The following is a 22,152-nucleotide window of genomic DNA, read 5'->3' as shown; positions in this document are numbered from 1 at the left end:
GTACACGTATCACAATAGTTATTGGTAATAACTAGGGCTCGTAACTTCATGCACTAAAAAATGCATAAATAACTATAACCACGAACGGGGCCCAAGATTACAGAATAATATGTCGATAATTAAATGTATGTATAGTATGGTACAAATAAGATTTATTTCAATAATAAAGATCTCATAATAATAATAATGATTACTACTATGTAATTCATACATCATGACTGAATACAACACAGTACATATAGTTAACGACACGTAGCGAGTGAAATGCTGCACAGGAATTCAAATGCCAACGAAGGGGAGTGCATCGGTCGAGCTATCAATACGTCATTTTATGAAAATCTCAAGTTAGCACAAATTCATCTATCAGCTAAGGTCAAAATTAACTTGTGGAGAAAAAGCCTAGCCTGAGTGGTGAATATTAAAAACATACTATCAGCAAATATGAACAATAATGGTAAGGAAACGTCTTTATATAAACTCTCTCTAAAATTGATGAGTCGTGGTGGGAATGTAAGTGTTCTATACAGGTATAGAACGGAATCTAATCCAAATAAGGGTTAAACTTAGAACAGCGTACAGAGACTCGAGTGAAGAAGAAACTCTGGTGACACTATAGTTGTAGATTTTTAAGAGTGGACAAAAGTAGATACTACAACTACGCCTGCACGCCAAAAGTTAAGATTACTACTGGTGTAAAATTTTAAAATAATATTAATAATTAATGACAAAGGCGTACGGGGAAAAACTCTTTTATGAGGTTGCTAGTGACAGATCTAGGGGTACGAGCAGTAAACACTCACCAATAAAAATGTATCTACTATACGGTCGCTATTCCGGGTTAGGCTGCACAGAATATTATTTTATATTCCTGTCGAAATGATACTCGCGTGTAAAGTATAAGACTACCGTGGACTCTTCAGGGCCTATGTATATTATTTTAATTTATGATATGCGTATACTGGAGATGTTCAGGAGAGTAATAAAACGGCCGCCGCCGCGTATAACTACTCTGGATCCGTACGAGTGCAATCTTCAGGCGTACCGTTTATTTTATTTTTTTTGATTTTTTTTAATAATCCTTTAAAAGAAGCTATATAATATATAATACATACATATATACACACCCACTCAATAAAAGACCTCCCGATCCGGTCGTGATGTTTTTATTCGGTCGGTTTGTTTTTACAGTCATTGTTTGAATCATTATATATATATATATATATATAGCACCCCGGATGACATAATGTACTGTGCGTATATATGTATATGCACTGATATCGTAAAGTTTTATCCGTAGTCTGTACCGCTTAACATAAACGTCGTTAACGTACCGTCGCGTATAATAATGTAATAGATATTATAATAATTATTCCACTATACACCGCTGTACACAAGTATTTCTATTAAAATGTGCATGTGTGTGTGTGTGTGCAGTCTACATAGAATTGTTGCGTCTTATTGTCGTCTCGCATATCGAATATCTATTATATTATATTATTATTTCGATTGCTATGTATAAACTACACATACATATACATAATAAACTCGTCAAAACGGTTCGTGAATAACTACACGTCCGTCGTAGATCCGCCGTTATCGTGTTTTATCGTTACGACACCATTAACATTGCTCGGATTTAAACGGTAATACCTATACACGATATACGAAAAAAAAACACATATGTCGTTAATTTTAAGTACAGAATATGTGAGTGAAACAACACATAATATAACTACCACTCGAGTTCACTCGAGTGTATTATCGCCCAATAACTATTAAACCCGATCACGGACGCGAGTTATGATTTTTATATGTTTATTATTGTGTTAAAACTTTTGTGATAACCCGAAAAGTGACAGAGTGTGGAGAGTGCAATCGAGCTTTTCGGAAATTTTGAATCCGGTTTAGATAGATTAGGTTCACACAAGAAAAAACCAAAAAGTCAGTTCTGGTTCTGTATAAAACTAGAAATGTTCGTTTTGGTTAATATTAATTTTAACGACAGTTCTAATAAAATTTATATTTTTTACACGACTCGACCAAAACGGTCATGAATGCCCTTCGTACTATCAGTACAATCGGTTCTAGTCCCTAAAGTTATATTTCCACACTACCTATGCCGTTACGATCCTGGTACCCGTAGCAAACTGTTTCATCAACGATATTGTTGTTGGATTATTATTTAAAAAGTCCCGGTGGGATACACTGGGCCTATTTCGGTATAATTGTTATTTCTCTTTTCTTTATTTCTTCTTCCTCCGTCGAAGTTTTAATATATAATCATAACATACCGCGATATCCACCCAGTCGTCGTCGAGTGCATTTTTTTCTTTTCCATCGCGGTGTTTTCGAAATTTGTTTAATAATCGGTTTCCCATATAATAACAATAATAATAATAATACTCGCGGTACAGTATATATACCTGTGCATAGGCACATACATGTACGAGAAGAAAATAAGATTCAAAACGTTCCACGTTCGCGCGCGCGGTAGTCCTTTTCTACCACCCACGAAGCTACTGATCTGAATAAATATAACGTTGTGGTGCCTATACCACGGAAACCGGCTACACACATAGACACAGCGTACACCGTGTGTAATATGTATATATTATATTCAATCCGCCCAAACTCTTCTACATTATAATATAATAATAATCCGCCCTTCTAATTCCGCCGTACAATAGTTATCGACGAATCTTGTTTGTACGGTATTGTTTCCGAGGTCACAAACAGTTTTTTTCCACCCCGTACCAATCACTCCGCCTCGCAACCCACCAACCGATCAGACTTTTCTCACACGCATATATACTTGTTATACAATCACGCCTACGACACGTCTGTCGAACTTTACGTCCTCGTGCCTAGCATTCTCTCGATACACGGTCAGTCCACCGTATTATTATTACGTTTTTGAAGAAAATCTGTACGCGTTTTCTTTTTACATTAAAATTTTTGTCTTTGCATTCCGAAATTCCTCTGCAGGTTGCACACTCACGGCGCACATTAATCTATTAAAAAAAAAAAGAACAGCAGAGTTCACGCGTTTGTAAATTGGCTTTACTTCGGTTCCTTTTTCCTTGCTCTCGACATTTTGACTCCTATTATATACGCGTATGACTATTACGCGTGTGATTCTCCGTTTCGTCGATCCCCCGCACCCGTTCGCCATGCTTTCACGATTTAATGATTAATATAATATATAACGCGACGTGTGTTTAAGTGCACGAGTTATATATTATGTAAAGTCGTATTTTTCGTCGTCGAAAACGGATTTCGACGCACGAAAAGAAAAACAAAAAACGAAAACAACCCTCAACGCACTCCGTCAAGCAGCATTGTATATCTTCCGATGCGTTACGACCATCCATTGTACGTATGCATATATATATAAACATATAATATAATCCAGATTGATGGATATTGTTCTTGATGTTATCGGAATCATCTGCTGCAGCCTCTTGCCTGTCGTTGCCGCGTTGGAAAAATACGCACGCGCGGCGTTCAAAGACGGGATTAATTCCGATAGACGGTATTATAATACTACACACTACTTTTTCCAACAACATTTTTCATCTCGTCGTGAATCGCGCCACCGTCGGATCGCGCGCGCTCCACGAGACCTAACCATATAGCAGCCGCAGCAGCAACATCGGATCTCGGGACGTGGAGGTTGTTTATTAAAATACGCGTTGTATATTATTATACATATTGAAAAATAAGAACCCGAGATAGACGAACGTCTCGTTAATGAATTTCGTAATCTTAATTATCGATCTGTCCGGCTGCGGGGAATAAGCGCTCCGTCATTACGGAATAATAACACAAGCACACACACACACACACACACACACACATAATACGCACGTATGTGCGAGACAATTTTTGATATCCGAACCATTGTTTTCTCAACCCTTTCGGCGGCGGCCACCCCGGCACGCGCATAAATTACGACGAACAAATGATGTAAGTTTTAATTATCATTATCGTCAGCCAGCCGCAGAGAGTCCGCCCACGACGGTCGACCACGACGATGTGTATAGGCATTTAAAAACAAAAGCGTAACGCGAAGAATGCGTAAACACATAAATTTGTGTACGTCGTCGCGCGTTCTCCTCATTGTTGTCGGGGCGAATAACATCATATTTTTCTATGACCATACGACGACGACGACGACGACGATCGACCACGGGTATTTGCATAATATTAAATTATGTACTCGATCGCATAACTCGTGTATAATGTATATTATATCTATGCGAATACGAATGACCGCAACAAATATACGCTGGATCGGTAATTATTAGCAATCAGTTATTATTAAATATAGTTATATCAAACGCGCGTCTACATGCCAATTAAGTCTAGACTGCGATATATTTTTTTTTTCACAACAGTATTATATAATAAATAAAAACTATTTAATAAAGTGAAATTAATAAACGTATTAAAAAATACACACTCATGTGCTATGTACACACACACACATTATTAGCCGCTATTATTATATCTTTGCTATTTTAATAACCTAGTCGAACAGCGTTTCTCAGAAAATCACTGTAATAGAAATATGATATCATTTCCGCCGTCGTTGCAGAAAACTTTATGACTGCGTAATTCACGTTGTCGAGTTCACACGCGGTCTCCGGTAGCCAGCGATGACATGCTGGCCGTCTAAACAATAACGGGTTCATATTAAAATGATTTTCGAACGGAGTTTACTCGAAAAACGCTCATCGACCGCATTTTGCGGTATTGTTAAGTTTTTTTTTTATACTAAATTCATGATTAGCAATTCACGCGAATCGCACTAGCTCTGCAAACGATTAACCAGAATGAAATCGGACTCGACGAATGAAGGGCGCAAGAATAAAATAATATGTAGGTATACATTATATGAAAAAAAAAACAATGATATGACACGTACTGTATACTGTATAGTTGCGTAGCGCTGTCGATCGCCAGTAACGTTTTATAATAGAATGTAAAAAACAAAGTATAAACCGTGTCGGAACACGGCCGTAATTCCGAGTGAATATAGCTTCGTGAATTGAAAGAATTTTTTTTTTTTTGAACTGTACTTAAAACAATACTGTATATAGGTACTATATACTATAATCGTATATACGTAAATCGCGTTTTAATTTGGGTTTATATAGACTCACGTCCGAGTGTTGGAAAATCGGTCGTGTCGGCAAATCTTCAAAATGTAACGATATACCTTTTTTTATGCGCTCAACTGTACCGCGTGCGGTTCGTACAATTTTAAAAAAGTGCAGTTTGATACCGATCTAATCGATATAATCGACGGCGGTTATAAACGCGGCAGTTTATGCCATGTCGTATGTCGAGTCCTATACGACTCTTATATAGCTTTTATGCGCATTTACGGCACAGCGTATTATACAGACAAAAACTCGGTGCTCGTGACATTTTAAACGTAACGATGATACCATGGGATAATATTATAATAACATGATACATCAAAACATATATTTTATAAGAATTATGTAGGTAGACGGTCGTGCTACGGAGACGCAAAAGCGTGGTCGTCGGTCTACGTCGCGTGCGTGCAGCGTGGTACGATTTTTCGCGAACTCTGCACGAGGAGGATTCTCCGGGGCGCGAGCATACATACACACACACACATAAATATATATATATTTATACAATATTATAGAAATACAAACATGTCAATTCAGTGCCGGGTGGAGTATATATATTATAATATTATACATGACACGCGGAGAGAACACATTATTATTAAGTCGTGTGTGCTTGTGTGTGTATGTGTGTGTGCAACATCGTGACTGGGTCGTTTCTGGTCGGGCCGGCGGCGAAACAAAAAATAAAAATAAAAATCTAAAAAAAATTTCATAAAATAAAATATATATACCCTGTTCTCCTGCAGCGCAAAGTATACACACACATATATACATGTATATATTATACACTGTGCAGTGGCTACGTCGGCAGAGGCAGCAGCAGCAGCGCATTCGTCCTGCCAACAACACGGCGGCGTGTTTTCCGAGCCGGCGGACACGCGGCGTGTAGGTATACGCGTACACACAAAGTGCTCCTGGTTTATGAGATCACGACGACGGCGGTGGCGGAGACACGATGCGATATTAAAGGTGCAGCAGTCGTATACGTATAATAGTAAAGTCGTAGCTATGTGCAGGTCCGTATGCCTATATTGTTGCAGCCATACGTATACGAATATACGACGAGGATATAATAATAATATTATAAATTTAACCGGCAAACGTGTGTGTACCTGTATAATATTATTATATCTTAACGTTTGCGAGCCGTCACGTGATATCGTGGGGTACAATAATACAATATATATAATATAATTTATGTATTTATAAGTATAAACATACACTGCTGGTAGTCTATTTTTTAACGTATAATAAGACACACATTTTTTCGAGTCACTGTTTTTGTCTGAATAAAACATTATAGATCCCTATTTATTATAATAGTTGTCTTACGAAATATCTAGTAAGTATGAGTTTATATTGGTACGCACAAACAACATTGTTGTAGATTAAATTTAATAAATATTTGGGACTTATTGGGTGTTCAAAATTTGGGATATTCTTCGCTGCACTGTTATTCAGTTATTATTATGATTTCCGGTATAAAGCGTAATATTAAATAATCAATAACTACTACTATAACTCTACGTAACCTTACGGTATACATTTTTATTAATTGTTTTAATTAACTTAATTTAAAAATAATTATAAGTAAAATATGAAAAATAAAAAACCATTTTAATACAAAAATATATTTTATAATAAAATAACAACGTAAATATATGTAAGTAAGGTACTTTAATTCCATGAAATTATTAATTTTTCAATAATCATTTGGAAATTATGGTTGAATAAGTTAAAAAATAAAACCACCCTGTCCAACAGCCAAATAGTTGTATTCAATGATATTATTTTAATAATTTAATAAACCGCAAAGTAGAATATTATGTTGTTATCGATAAAACGTACACCTGTCCTGTATGTTTAAATGTTTTGCAATGTTTTACTTACTACATTAATACCTATAATACAATATAAAACATAATGTATATACATGTATATATATACTCGACGAGACACGTCGTAAAAGTTTCGCATCGAGTCGTTTAAAACAAACGTTTAAGATTTTATTTTTTTACAGTTTCCGCTGAATAATGCAATGGTTTTGTACGCCGCCAAACGTCGTGAATTAAAACGGGTGATGTTTTTTACTTCATTATTTTTTTATTAATACTCAAACGAGCCAAAATCCAAGAAAAAATTACACAAGTTTTTATTTACGATCGAATGTTTTTTTCTTTCTTAATTTATTCATTTAAATTGACACTTTTTTTTTCCACTGTACTTTGTTTGTTTAATACACATTTTCATTTAACAACTAACCCGTGAATGTGTCAGTTTAAAGTTAAAAACTCGTAAAACGTTTCGATATCGCGTGAACGATAAACGATGAGTGCCAGCTTCGATTTAAAAAAAAAAAATTTGACTCGTCTCTTCGAATCCGTTAGAACGCTTGCATGATATATTTCGGGATAATCGTTTACACATCAGTCGTACGCAATCGGTAATTGTCAAAAGACGTTCGGGTTTCCGTGTGGAATCAAATATATGTAGCTAATAAACGAAATCGAGTCTTTGTGTGTGTGTGTGTGTGTGTGTGTATGTGTGTGTGTTTATTGTCGATGGAAGTATACTGCGCATTCCGTCTCCAGTGTCTGTGTATAATATGTTCTCTTCGATCGGAACACGATATTATATAAGTACTGCGCGCGGATGACCGATTGAATTTATGACCGGCCTGTCTCACACGTCCGTTTAGGTACGCGTTTACGCCTCCGTCTCGCGCACATAACGTAATAGTTAACGAAAACGAAACAAAAAAAAAAAAAAAACCGTCGAATACACATTATAATATAATAAATTATGTGCGATGCGTTCGGGGAAAGAGTATCAAATGTCCGTCGGTCAAAAAGGTGTTTTGAAAAAAAAATATTTTCCAACTTATATCATGTGTAGAAAAACGCCTCAACTGCAGCCGCAGAACACCCAGGTGTAGATATACTCATATATACATACTAAAAGTTATAATATACATATATTCGATTTAACCCTGTTAAACCCTGTTAGGTGATGTTTAAAATTCCAATGCTACCCCAAGCGCAAAACGTAAAACGATTGTGATCATCACATCAACGAACCGAATTGGCTAATATTATTATTGAGACGACCATTAATGGTATGTGGAAAAAGATTTTTGACTAGCTAGGTGATATAAAATAGTCTATACAGGTTTACTCCTCCCTTCCACAATGGATAGTTTATTCGTTTTTCACGCCAACACCAAATGTTATACACGGTAAATGTCTGAAGGTCAGGTAGGTATATTATATAATAATATTTGAAGATTTTAATATATATTTAAATATATTAAAGTAAGAAACAATTTCTATGATTAAAAATTGTAAGTAAAAGTTATATTATTGTAGAACAAAAAGATGAAAGTATAATATTAGTATTTTATGCTTAGAAATTCATAAAAAAATCATATGGTATAATTTATCAAAACTCCACACTATATATAATATAATACGAGTCGCTATGGCAGCTATTACTATTTGATTAGGTATTAAACCACGTACTTATGTATATATAAGTCTACATAGAGTCTTATGGCAGGTTAAGTTAGGTTAGGTTATACTTGAAATTTTTTTTTGAAGACTAATTAAGTTATTAAATATTCTATAGAGACTAGTTTCGAAAACGTATCTCATTTTGTAGGTGAATTATTCTGGACAAAAAATATAATCACCAAAATAATTATGATACATTTCTTAATGTATAATGTATATTGTATAATAATGTTATAATATCATGAGCGTTCTGTAACTGTGTTTTTGAAAATTGAATTTTTCGTTCGCAATGTACAATCTAAAAATATATTATTTTGTCCTCTAAATGGTAGATACATCTCTACGAATATAAGGTAGGTCAGAACTTGGAACCGAAATTGCTAGAATAAATTTCAGTAGTTTCAAGTTTAAATGTTACTACTGCAGCTTATAACTTACAAAAGGAGGTCACAGACTCACAGCTTTAGACGCTATAGTATAAGTTATTTGAGAAACTTTTAGAGACTGTTTAAAATGGATTGTAATGAATAATGATAGTAATTACCATTCATATCCATATCCTTTTCTACTATAGAAAATGATATACCTATACCTCGGGTGTTTAGTAGACAGAAGCAAGTGAGCGAGATTAAAAGCTAAAAAATTAGTTACTTGACCACATATATATTTTGCAAGAACTTGGGCTACTATTTAAATAAAATAACTTTTGATTACAGACAATTGAGTATTATTTTAATTATTTTAATCTATTTAAAACGATGATTATTATTTGATATTGTCATTTTATATATTATCTTTAATATAGGTATGAAATCAATACTGTTTCGGGAAAGAAATGATACAATACTGATATTTTCCGGAACCAGAACTAATTTTATTCCGTAGTTTTAAGAACCGACACTGAAACCAGTACCGATTTTTTTCTTGTCAAATTGAAACCGAAGTTAAAAAAATCATAAATATTCTCAACTCTGGATCTATAACGATACAATATTCTTAGAAGCGTAATGACAACAAAACATAAAATGTAAAATAAAATAAAATACAAAATATAGGTGTATCATAAAGTATCTATAAATTCAATTATTCAATACAAAACGGTGTAAAATAACATTTAATTCGGTTCGTCCACGATAATACATCGAAAATCAGTCGATAAAAACCTTTTAATAGCTTATTCAACATCATTTAGCGTTTATCCCACCGTCAATATGATGCAAGCTCGGCGTGTTTCGTGATTGACACGGAGTCCTTTATACGTACATAGTATAATGCCGCCACCGTCATCGAAGTATAGGACGCAGGTACATGTGAGCAAATCGCACAGCGTATTAATACCGTTATAAACGAAAAAATAACCTTACCCAAATGGTTAAACATAATCTATTATATTATAATATAATATGGTGTCACGCTCGTATATGCGTATTTAAAGGAGCGCGTGCGAAACGATCGTTGTTAATGAACGGCGATACACTGTATATTATTATATATTATACTTTATAATGTCGTTTAATAATGTAAAATCGCGAAAACCGATTAAACCAAGTTAGTGTATTATATAGAGCCAGTATACACAGACACTTAAAGTATACGGTAAGCCTACAGTAATGTAAGCTTTAACGATAGTTTGTTATTGATTATGTGTCGCGTGTTCCGTACAGTCAAAACTCGTACGTATATAGGTATATAAAAATAATTGACGAGCAATGCAATATTTAACCAAACCGCTCGTATCTGCTGCCGCGCCGCCATAATTAAAAGTCTAAAAACATTTTTTTTCTCTTCCCTTTCACCGTAAAAAAATAAATAAATAAACAAAAATTAATACTATTTCACGTGAATGAACCCGTGAACGAAGACAGGAAGCATTCTGTAGGTATATTATATTTCATAATACGAAAATACATTCGAAATAATGAGACAAAGATTTTTTTTAAATGCGTTTTTAATGTCGGAATAGTAGGTTTTTTTAAACCTTTTAGTTATTAATTAAAATCGCATAATAAAATTCGACTTCAATTTAATTAAAAAGTATTTTTCAAAAACCGAGTTTCCCAAGATGTTGTAACATATTTTTAATGACGGAGTAATTAAGTTTCCGTATTTACAACCGCTTAAAAATAGTTTAAATCGTCATAAGACACTATCTGCCGTGTTAACATATTGTATTGTGAGTATGAACGTTCGCTGATACAGAACTTCAAAATCGCTATAACCTTCAACCATAACAATATCAAACTTTAAAAATAATTTCGAAATCGTAAAATATCATATTGTATTTACTATAGTTTACTGCGTATCGTTTGTAAACAAAATAAATCGCGAATATAGTGTACTCAAACAACAATAATATTAGCTCGATAAAATAAAAATTCACATAATGTTAAAAAATTACTAATTCAATACAATTTTACTCATCGACGTCTGTAACATTATACTATTGACTTGTGACAGTGATATCTGAAATATTACGAAAATGCCTGCTGAAGTCCATTGTAGTAATTTCATCATAAACATTAATATGTAGTTGCGGTAATCATATACTTCACGTTCGCGTCACTGCGTCTAACGTCTAACGACTTCATCATATTACTATGTATTATACAATATAATATTATAAACAAAAAAACGCACCTAGCCTAGAGACAGTTTATTGAAATCCTCAATTCAGAGATCGATCGTATACGAAGACTGTGTACCAAAGCCAATTATATAATATAGTCGGTTGTCTAACTTGAAAGTTAAAGCCGTTACTCAAGAAAAACGGGTTCGAAAGTTTCTAGACTCTGCCACTTTCAGTATAGGTAAAACTTCCAGTCCCTAACTGTAGCGCATATAGACTGGATGGACAGCGGGTCTGATCCCTCCTTGAACCGAGCTCATATTGTTTACTTACGAGTTACGACGAGCGTCTATTTTATTAATAATTATCTAATAATAATAGCAGTTGAATGTTTGTATAAACATATTGTCACTATTCATTATTTTAGATAAAATCACCTATTCCCGTCTATTCGTTAGAAAAACAACAATTCTCCCCATCCAATTTCAAATAACTTTATTGAAAATGCTGACCCCACACTTAAATTCAGCAATAAAATAACAATAATCTTTTCTATTCTATTTCCTTATGAATAAAAGGGTTTAATATTGTGATAATTTTCTGTATTTATTTTGTCACACACGTGACATAGGAATTCAGATATTGTGTTATATTTCCAACGTACCGATTAATCTATTACTGCAATAAGCATTCTAATTTTGATTTTTTGTCAAGTCTACTTAAGATTGCCTTTCCTATATGTTTGATTAAATCCCTCGAAATCCTATAAAAGATGGTCATTTATTTAAATATTATATATATATATATATTATACACTTATTAATTATTAAATATTCAAAATTATCATACTTCAATTTTATTTAAAAAAAAATTATTTGTGTCGATAAAATTAGTTTCTTTTTAAAATTTCAGTTACGACAAGCAGCTATACTGTATTTATAGCGTGTAGCTGCTTACATGTTATATGAAATGATGAATAACTAAATTAGTAAAATTTGACAGCTGTTGTAAAAAAATAAAATTTTAAAATAATTATAACTGTATATTTTAAAATCATAAATAATAAAATGAATCTTTTTTCCAATTTTGTATTATTTGACCTAGTTATAATATTTCGTATAACTACATGTTTAGTAGGTATAATTTTTCCATGGCATATTTAAGTAGAAAAGTGAATGACACACTATTAATACGCATTTAGATACCTACAGTTTAATAATATGCAGATGCTTATACAAATAATACAAAATTAAAAAAAGATTCACTTCATTATTTACGATTTTAAAATATACAGTTATAATTATTTCAAAATTTTATTTTTTACAACAGCCGTCAAAATTTACTAATTTAGTTATTCATCATTTCATATAACATGTAAGCAGCTACACGCTATACTATCAATACAGTATAGCTGCTTGTCATAATTGAATTTTTGTTATTATAAAATATACTTATTTTAACGTACCAAATAATATAATTTATGAATTGTACTTAAAATGAAACAAAAGTAACTACGAAAGCATATTATAATATATGCGCAAATACATAGACAGGTTGTCTATGAACCTATCAGTTCATGGTTGAGTAGAAAATATGAGATATGACTTAATCTATGACGAATTGTTTAAAAAATACTGTAAATACGATAGAAAGGTTCGTTTATTTTCTGCACTATTATAATTATCTACATCCTGTGCATAATTATAATATTATTTATTAGTAATGTGAGTGTGCGTCATAATATAATAATTTGTGTGCATTATTTATTTAAGTTTTTTAATAGTCATAATTCACTGTTTTACAGGTACCATAAGCCACAGTTTTCGTAAATTTACATTACATAATTCATATACGAACACATCAGACATGTTTTACGAGGTGCGTTTTTGGATAAAATATTTAAAACATTCTAAGTACAACAACAGTGTGATTTTCGATATTTTCTGCACTCGACAAATATAAAATTATCTTCAAGATATGCAATGGCTTATGGCTATAATTGGTATGCATAATAAAATTATTTATTATTTATTTTAAATAAAAACCCGTGTCATCATTTGCCATTGGGATACAAGTTTTACTACAAAATATTGTCTTAAGTTATTATAGTTGTTTACATTCTTAAATCATAGTAAGTCAATATTATTTATTACAATTTACTTTGCATATTCGCTTTTTTATGGGATCAATGATAGTTGCAAGTGAGGATTAGTTAAAAGGCAAAAGGATTCCGATAGATCTTTTGGAAATCATAATAATAATTATAATATAATAATATAATATATTATAATACGGGTACCTATTTATTTACATAATTAATTATATATTGCAGCTAGGAGTCGCACTAAAAAAATATTATTTTATTTTTAATAAAAATATTAACTTTAATAATATTTCATTCTATTATTATTATGTTCACGCTATAAAAAAAAAATAATGAAATATACATATATTATTATTATAATATATTTATAATATATATGCACGCATAGAGCCATAATATAAGTATGACATTTATATTTAATATATATTATTATGTTGTTATGTTTAGATTAACTACGTGCTGAATTTGCTGTAAAAACAATAGTAATATTTTCATTAGACGATTTTACATTCTTTGTTACCTAAACGGTTTATGGCAATAAACCTCTTGGTCGTTTTTAATTGGAAGTTTCCCTTGCCAAACTTTAGTAATTATAGTTTACACACATACACGCACAAACACACACACATATATCCACGTATATTAAACGTGTGTGTGTGTGTATTCCAACACAATGTGTTCAAACCCTTGCGTTAAAGTTTGATCGGAAGTTTCGAGATTATTACTCGGTGCTTCCACGCGCGGCGATCATTTTTTCCACCGCGGTATTCTCGGGGTATAAATTGCAATGTGCGTACAATGTATAGCGTTTATAGCCATCAAGCGTTAAAATCGCCAAGGCACATTTACCTGGCTGTGAATTGTACAACGAGTATTGTTACATATGCGTATCTTTGATGATACCATACCATTTGGTATGAGAAATATTGTGTAAACCTAACTTATAATATTATGATGTATAGGACACTGTGTGACGTGTTTGCCCTTCTACATATTATTATATATTTTATAACCACCCATCAGCGTATTTTAATTTACCCTCATCCTGCAACGAACACTAAAACTTCTATAACTATTTGAATATTTGATGGAAATTAATAATTTAACTTGTAAAATATTTACATACATTATAGTTCTATAAATTATTTTTACTCGAGAAAGGTAAAATTTTACAGTCTACGCAATGCGCACAGTTTATACAATTAAAAATAATATTAATTATTTTATTTCTTTTAATATTCTTAATCATCCGGATATTATTTTGATTTTTAAACTTTTATCTAGTTTACGGTTATGGTGCAATAATGGTGTTTGAAACTTTTACATTTTCTAAATATTGTTGCATTTGTACTTAACGGTACCTAAGGTTATTAGGTATATACGAATATTTGTATTTTACTTTCATTAATTATTTTGATACGTAAATGTCTATATGCAGTGTGCATCACTTGAAACTTGGCTGAACCTGCTTGTGTTTGAAACAAGAGATTGATCTAATAGATTTTAGTCGATCCATATCGTATGGTATACTATAAATGTGCGCTTAAATGAGAAAATTGAGTAGTTAGCGCACACATAATTATACCACACGAAGAAACTCGATGACTGCGCCGAGGTCAACAAATTGTTCATTCGCCGTAAATAACTAAATAACTACAGTCGGTTAATTAATATTCACCTTTTTCTCCCCTTTATATCCTTGTGTATACATTCCAATGAGTCGGATTATACAGTAATCAGCGTCTATAATTGAATATATTTTATATTACCGGACAGCCGACTTCCATTCTGCTTGAAGTTAATTCTTTATATACAGTTTTCTGTGAATAAATATATTTTATACTATTAATTAATAGTATGTGCCTATAATAATAACTAACTATAATATTATTCACTAGTGAGAAATAGAATTATTGCAGTGCCAAGTATCGGAGTATATGGAATGTAAACAATAAATATTGTTTTGGCGATCGACAATCAATATTGGTTTACCACCGGACACGTTCATTGTTGATTATCAAACAATTTTGCTATTTTAAATATTTAAATAAAAGAAAAAATTGGTTTTTTTCGATTTGACGCTTTGATTTACATTCATGCCAACTCTATACAAACGTATATTCATCAATTTATAAGTAAGTAAAACGAGTATTGTGTACGTATATAATATGTACTTATATTTTAGGCACGCAAACATCTGCACGTACAACATAATATTATATTTGTATTTTGTATACCTATAAAATACTTAAATACGTTATATTCCTATAATTTATTATTATTTTCATTCATTGCGTTATGCGCTTTGTGTATATTACCTATACATATATAGACAGGCACCTCTCCCTGATCTTCCAACGTGTGTATTTGCATCCATGTAATTATCGTTTGCCGAAGAACATAATAATAATATAATAGTATTATATAACGATGAAGACGATGACGACCGAGTATATAATATAAAGTCTAAATAATTTATGACGAAACAAATTAATCACTTTTTTTTTATCAATTAACGTGGGCGCGATTACCTCAAAACTGAATTTTACCTTGCGCTTCGATACGCGTGCGTATAAAAAATCCTTTTTAACTGCACGCACATAATATGATGTGTATCACTCGATCCGCGCGGTCAACTGCGTTTCCGGCATTGCTTCAGTAGAAATCGCGTGGACTTCCGGTGTATAAATAAAGTCGCGACCCCACGATTTTAATGAGTACGAACATCAATTACGGGCAATCAGAGGCAAGCTTAGAGAACAACTCGAAGAAATCCTTTTGCTCTCCCTCGCGGCCCATATCATATCATTACGTGTATACATAATATATTGTAATGATGGTTCCCGGTGTGCGAGCGTACGTGGGAGGTGTTTATCTTTCTTTTTCGGTGCCGGAACGATAATTAAAATTTTTTTATCATTCACCTCCATCCCGTACATCACCTTCTCCCGCCCGCAACCACCAACCGTTTCGCGCAATACAATGGGTTTTAATTGCACCCCGGCAATGGGCGTTGAGCAACGAGGAATGCGCCTCAGCGGTACGGTAATAGAAAAGTCAACTGTTAAAAACTGTTTTTACAGCCCGTTTATTCTTTTTTTTTTTTTTTTGTTTTTTGCGCACCGGATAGGCGCCTTCGGGGCAACCGTCATTATTTTCTTTAAGGGCTCACAGAGATAAAGGCGGCAATACCGTTAATGCGTTGTTGTTTTTTTTTCGTTCCGTTTCGTTTTGTTTTGTGTTGATGATCGTAACAATAAGTGACTGGACGCGAACGATGGCGACGAGATTTTTATTATGCATCCGAATGAAGGAAAAATAAACTGGCAATAAAATGTAGGTTATTATTTTACTTTTCCGTTTAATTCAACGACGCAGCCGCGACTGCAGTATCTTGTAATATCGACTCCGACGCAACGGATTTAACGTTATGTATATTATATTACACTGTTATTTTCATTGCACTTTTATGTACCGTAGTTCTATAACATTTCATTGATTACGTAAACGACTAAAAACTCGGATTGAAAATTTAAATTATTTCAAATCGAAAAAACGACTATACTCGTCATTTACTGCAATAGTTATTAAATTTCATTAGGCTATTATCATTCATTAGATACTTATGTTATAATATTATAGCTTATTATATAACAATATTATGTTTAATCAGTAAAATATAATACGTAGAAATAATAGATTGAACGATATTAAGACGTCAACAATCAACATCAATAATATATGGGTACGTACTTAATAGTTAATACTTATTACAAATTATACTGAGCGTTTTTGAATAAGTTGTAAATAAAACATTTGGTTGCCAAATTATTTTTAAATCATTAATCAAATATAATTAAAACGTTGTATTTTAGCAATTGATTTTCGATGAGATAACATTAATAATATTTACTTCAGCAATATGTTAAATTATGTACGTGTATATCTGGTAAACATTCGAATAGTTAATATTTTGTCAGTCAATATTTCAAGATTATTTCAATATATTAATTATAAACAAAATACTCGTAATTTAACCAATTTTTCAGAAAATATTTGATCATCATTCATCACGCACAAGTCTCCGGAGATCGATAAAACAATATTGTACCTAGGTATAACGTACTTATTTTTTTAACGAGTTTGTGAACTTAAATTAAGGTACAGCAAGTATTTCGTTAGTTACGTAATCGGTGTTTCAAATTAAAAATAATCCAGAGTCGCTGGAATTTTCACAGGACACTTGTCGGGACGGTATTTACACTGTTACCTAAATGTGCACGGTGGCGGTACCCGAATTTCTCCCCCTGTAATGTGGTGCACACGTGTGGATGACCTTCGTATTAGACCACAGCACAGGTTGACGCGCATTTAAGTACCAAAATATAAGTAATACGTATATTATTTCGTAGGCTGTCTTCAAAACGTAAGCAGATATTATATATGACTTACCTACTTTTGTCGCGCGTCGTTCCATAGCAGATCTTGGGCAACGGCGGAAAAAAATTGCTCGAACTCGCTTGGATCGACATATTACACACGTTGCGTACAAGTGCAATAAATAGTGCACGCATTTTATATTATATAATAATATTAATATAATATATTATACTATACAGGCACCTACGTTATTATATTATATTTATTTCTCGTGTAATTCAATCACGTGCGATAAAATTAGCGGCTATATAATATTATAGCTCGTAAGTAGTATATACGTACGTACGCAACAACTATCGTTGCAGTGGCTTTCCTTGCTCATTATAATAAATCTTATGATATCGAATTCTTCGGTGCTTATAAACCCGCTGCATAGTGGACGTCTATACCTACAGCTATAATATAATACATGTCTGCGTACAATTGTTTCATTGGCTTCGACGTTAAAGTAAACGACTGCACGACCCAGCTTACACATCACTGCGTATAAATGTTGTATATATAGTACACCACATAGTATTGTACAGTTGCGTGTATTTTTACATATTCTGTGTATAATAATATACTACCGGACGACGTAACCTGCAGCAGGAACAGCATTTTGCACTTATATCTATACGGATGTACTTGCGTTCAAAAATATACGTTAGCGTTTGACCGACAATAAAATACCTGAAGGACTAGTGGAGACTTGTTGTTTTCGACAAACGTTGGGCATTATTTCTTTACGGTGTACGTGCACTACTGCAGTAAGTTTCATTCATAAATCGGACTTGGAAAAAAATATATACTATTATTATATTGTTGTGATCGCATAACTCGTCGTGGCATTTGTCGTCTACGGGGTACTGGTACAATACTATTACATTATTTCATAATAAATTTAAATCAAAGTAGGTAAATTACGATTCGATTCGTCGTACCAACCTATGTAGGCAGTGAATATTTTTCAGCGATAGTTTTTTATAATACAATATCATACACACGACGATATGTATAGGGTAAACGATAAAATTGAAACAAAGGAAACGACCGCGGCGGCAGTCACGTTATCGATACACAATATTATTATTATTACTATTATCATAATATTATAATAATATATGGACGCATTAAGTATATTGATGGTCTGTGTGTGATGCACGTTGGGAAAAACAAAATAATAAAAAAAAGACAGTAGTGCGGGATGTAGCCCTGGGGATACTGCCTGTACCTATATATATTATTATACATAAGTATATTATAAATATATATATATGAATCATACATATACACACGAAAGCCATCACGGCAAATCTTAGCGTAGGTCACACACACAAGCATACAAATTTAAAGTACTCGTCGGGTGTTAAGGAATCCGAAACTGAAACACGTGTTAATAAGCTACAGTGTCGGCTCGATAATTAATGATGTGCGGACGACGACGACGACAGACGGACAACTGTAATGTGCGCTATAGACGACGCGGTCGTGTATATTATATTATGTGTCCTATATAATATTATATATTAATATGAGCATAACAGTCCTTTATTGCTCCCATAGCGCTGTGCCTTGATGTCTGGCTGGTCCTCGAAGTATACAGTTGCGTTCTCCCGCGGATTTAATGCGCCAACACTGTAACGACAATGATTTACGGATAAACTCAGCAAGGGGGTTGGGGCTCCATAACCAACACGATTTAGGTACCTCTAAAATTGGCCTTTATGTATCTACTGTTTAAATAATAATCATAGATAATAAAGAAACAGTATAGGACCTTATCACCATAGACGGTTAGCGATAGATAGCGTGCTCAAAGAAAAAGTAAACTTGATTATTGTAATATGCAGGTTATCGCACCAACAAAAAATATCATACTTTTTTTCAGAAATAATTTTACTAAATTCATAACTGTTACGATCGCCGTAAACAATAAATAAAACAACTCTCAAAGTATACAATAATAGGTATGATGACTAGATAGTAGATAAATAAGCAACCGACAATACTTATTGCAAAATATAATAATCAGACATTAATATAAAAACACACGTCCCTATGAGGAAAATCCTAAACCGAAAGTTCGCCAACGGAATCGATCAATTAATATAATGTACATTCGAAGGCCAGTACCATATAAAATAGGGCCATAAACACACAAACACACGTCCCCACGAAAATCGGAAATCAATCGATAGGATGTCGGTTGTTTTGAATACTAAATAGTATAAATTAGTAGCCAGTAGGTACTTGGAACAATAATTGCACTTAGCACAGTCATCATAACCTGACCACCACTCTTCATGATCCGATTATATACAAGAGATACCAACGCAAGAGCTCGACAGACGGTTAAGGACACCTGGGAACTTCAAAGGCTAATTGTAACATCACTCACTCGCCAAGGTGGTATCAAAATCAGAGGCTGTTCAGTGTTCATAAATCATAACACTACTATATAATCATTCTGTTTTTTTTTTTTTACAAATTATATAATAATAATAATATTTTAAAAGTACTAAAAATAAAAACAATCATTATATTTACAACGAATATACGCGTACGTTGATATTCATTCAATATAATAAATCGGGTCGTAAACCATCATAGAGTAACCTCAGCTAGCCATGTTCGAGCACACGACGTTCCGTTGACTTATTATGGGTTAAAATACATTACCTGTATATGTACAGGGCCCATCCATTTCCTTATTATCTGCATGACGATGATAATAATAATAATAATAATAATATGTACTGTCTGCGCAGTGTATAAAATAATGGCAATAATATATAAATTATATTCCTTTGGACGATTACCGCGCGCACCGGTCGCAATCCGTTTACGCGAGCAGAGGCCGGAAGTAATTCCGCTCGCGATTGTCCGATATTGAATTTCCACTCGGTTCAATCAGCTGCCGTGGACCAGTCAGTCGGACCTTTATATTGTTCGTGTCTCGCCCGTGACACGGGCCGCACAATCCAATATCGGCGACCCGTTTTATTTATATTACTATGTATGTATGTGCGCGCAGGCAAATGATGTGGAGTGCTTCAAAGGCGAACGCAGTCTCATTTATTTCCCAACGGGACGAGACGCGAATTCGGACCGCGACAAATTGCCGAAGCTCTCGCGCTCTCCGCCGCCGCCGCCGCCGTATGTTTCGTTTGCAACGCCCGCCACGCTCCCGACGAGGTCGTGCGTCGCGCGAGATCGTCGACACGACGTCCTGCGTTTTACGTCACAGTATAATATGTGTACGTGTCTTGCGTTTCAGTGTCTGGGGAAAAAAATTCTGATTTCGTACAATTTTAACACGCGCGATATATGGTATTATGCAACATATATATAATATATAGGTTGTCCGATGCACTGCACGGTGTTCATCGGATTACCGCGTAGAAACCGAGTTTTATGCGTTTTTTAACGATTTGTACAACGGCCATTCGGCGTTACCGTGACGGTCCGTGTCCGCCAGAATGACCGACGACCACCGAAATTCTGTTTACTTATGTAGATAGAATATTCTGTTATATTATAAGATCGTGATGTTTAGTTTGTGTGTGTGTGTGTGTGTATTAACCAATAAACAAAATATGTGATTATAAATTTTATTTCAATCTACAATAAATAAACATAGCTGGCTTGTAACCTTGAACCGTTGTGTGGCACCGTGCGTTGCCATTTCGGAAACTCGAATTTATAACTTTACACCTATATAATATAGCTGACGTCATACGTATTATATATGTTTACAACGATGATATAATAATAATAACAGCAATTTTTCTCCAAAATGGCATTACTCCCGTAATAATAAATCGAAATTATTACTTCGTAGGCAGTTATTATTATATTTATAATATGTGTGTGTGTGTATTATTTTATTTATTATTATTGTCTAGTCGCTAGTTGGTTATTAATGATTTGTATTGACTGTATCGATTCATAAATTGAAAACCATTTACCGATTTGCTTGTTTAATTCGAAAAAACAATCACATAAATTACTACAAAGTTGTCTGATTTGAACCCGCGCGCCTTTAAATGGTGGAAGTAGGTAGCACGCATTGGTACTGGGTTACATACATTTTACTATATTATTATATTATACAAGTATTGACTCGTATGTAATAATTACATTTTTAATTAAAAATAACCACAAGACGCACGAAAACTATTCGTTTTGAATTTGTCGTCTTCGATGCAGTACAAACACCCGTTTTCAATTCCACACAAACTTGCCGGTGAGGTTATATATGGTTGTATTATTTAGCTGGAATTTAGTTATATACATAATATAGGTTTATATAGGTACTATTGTTTTGCCATTGCAGTAGAGATAATCGAATTGAAATTATAACGTTTTTCTGAGAACGCGATGATG

This window comes from Aphis gossypii, chromosome 1 (assembly GCF_020184175.1).
Source record: "Aphis gossypii isolate Hap1 chromosome 1, ASM2018417v2, whole genome shotgun sequence".
Classification (NCBI taxonomy): Eukaryota; Metazoa; Arthropoda; class Insecta; order Hemiptera; family Aphididae; genus Aphis; species Aphis gossypii.
This window is presented reverse-complemented; position numbering follows the sequence as displayed.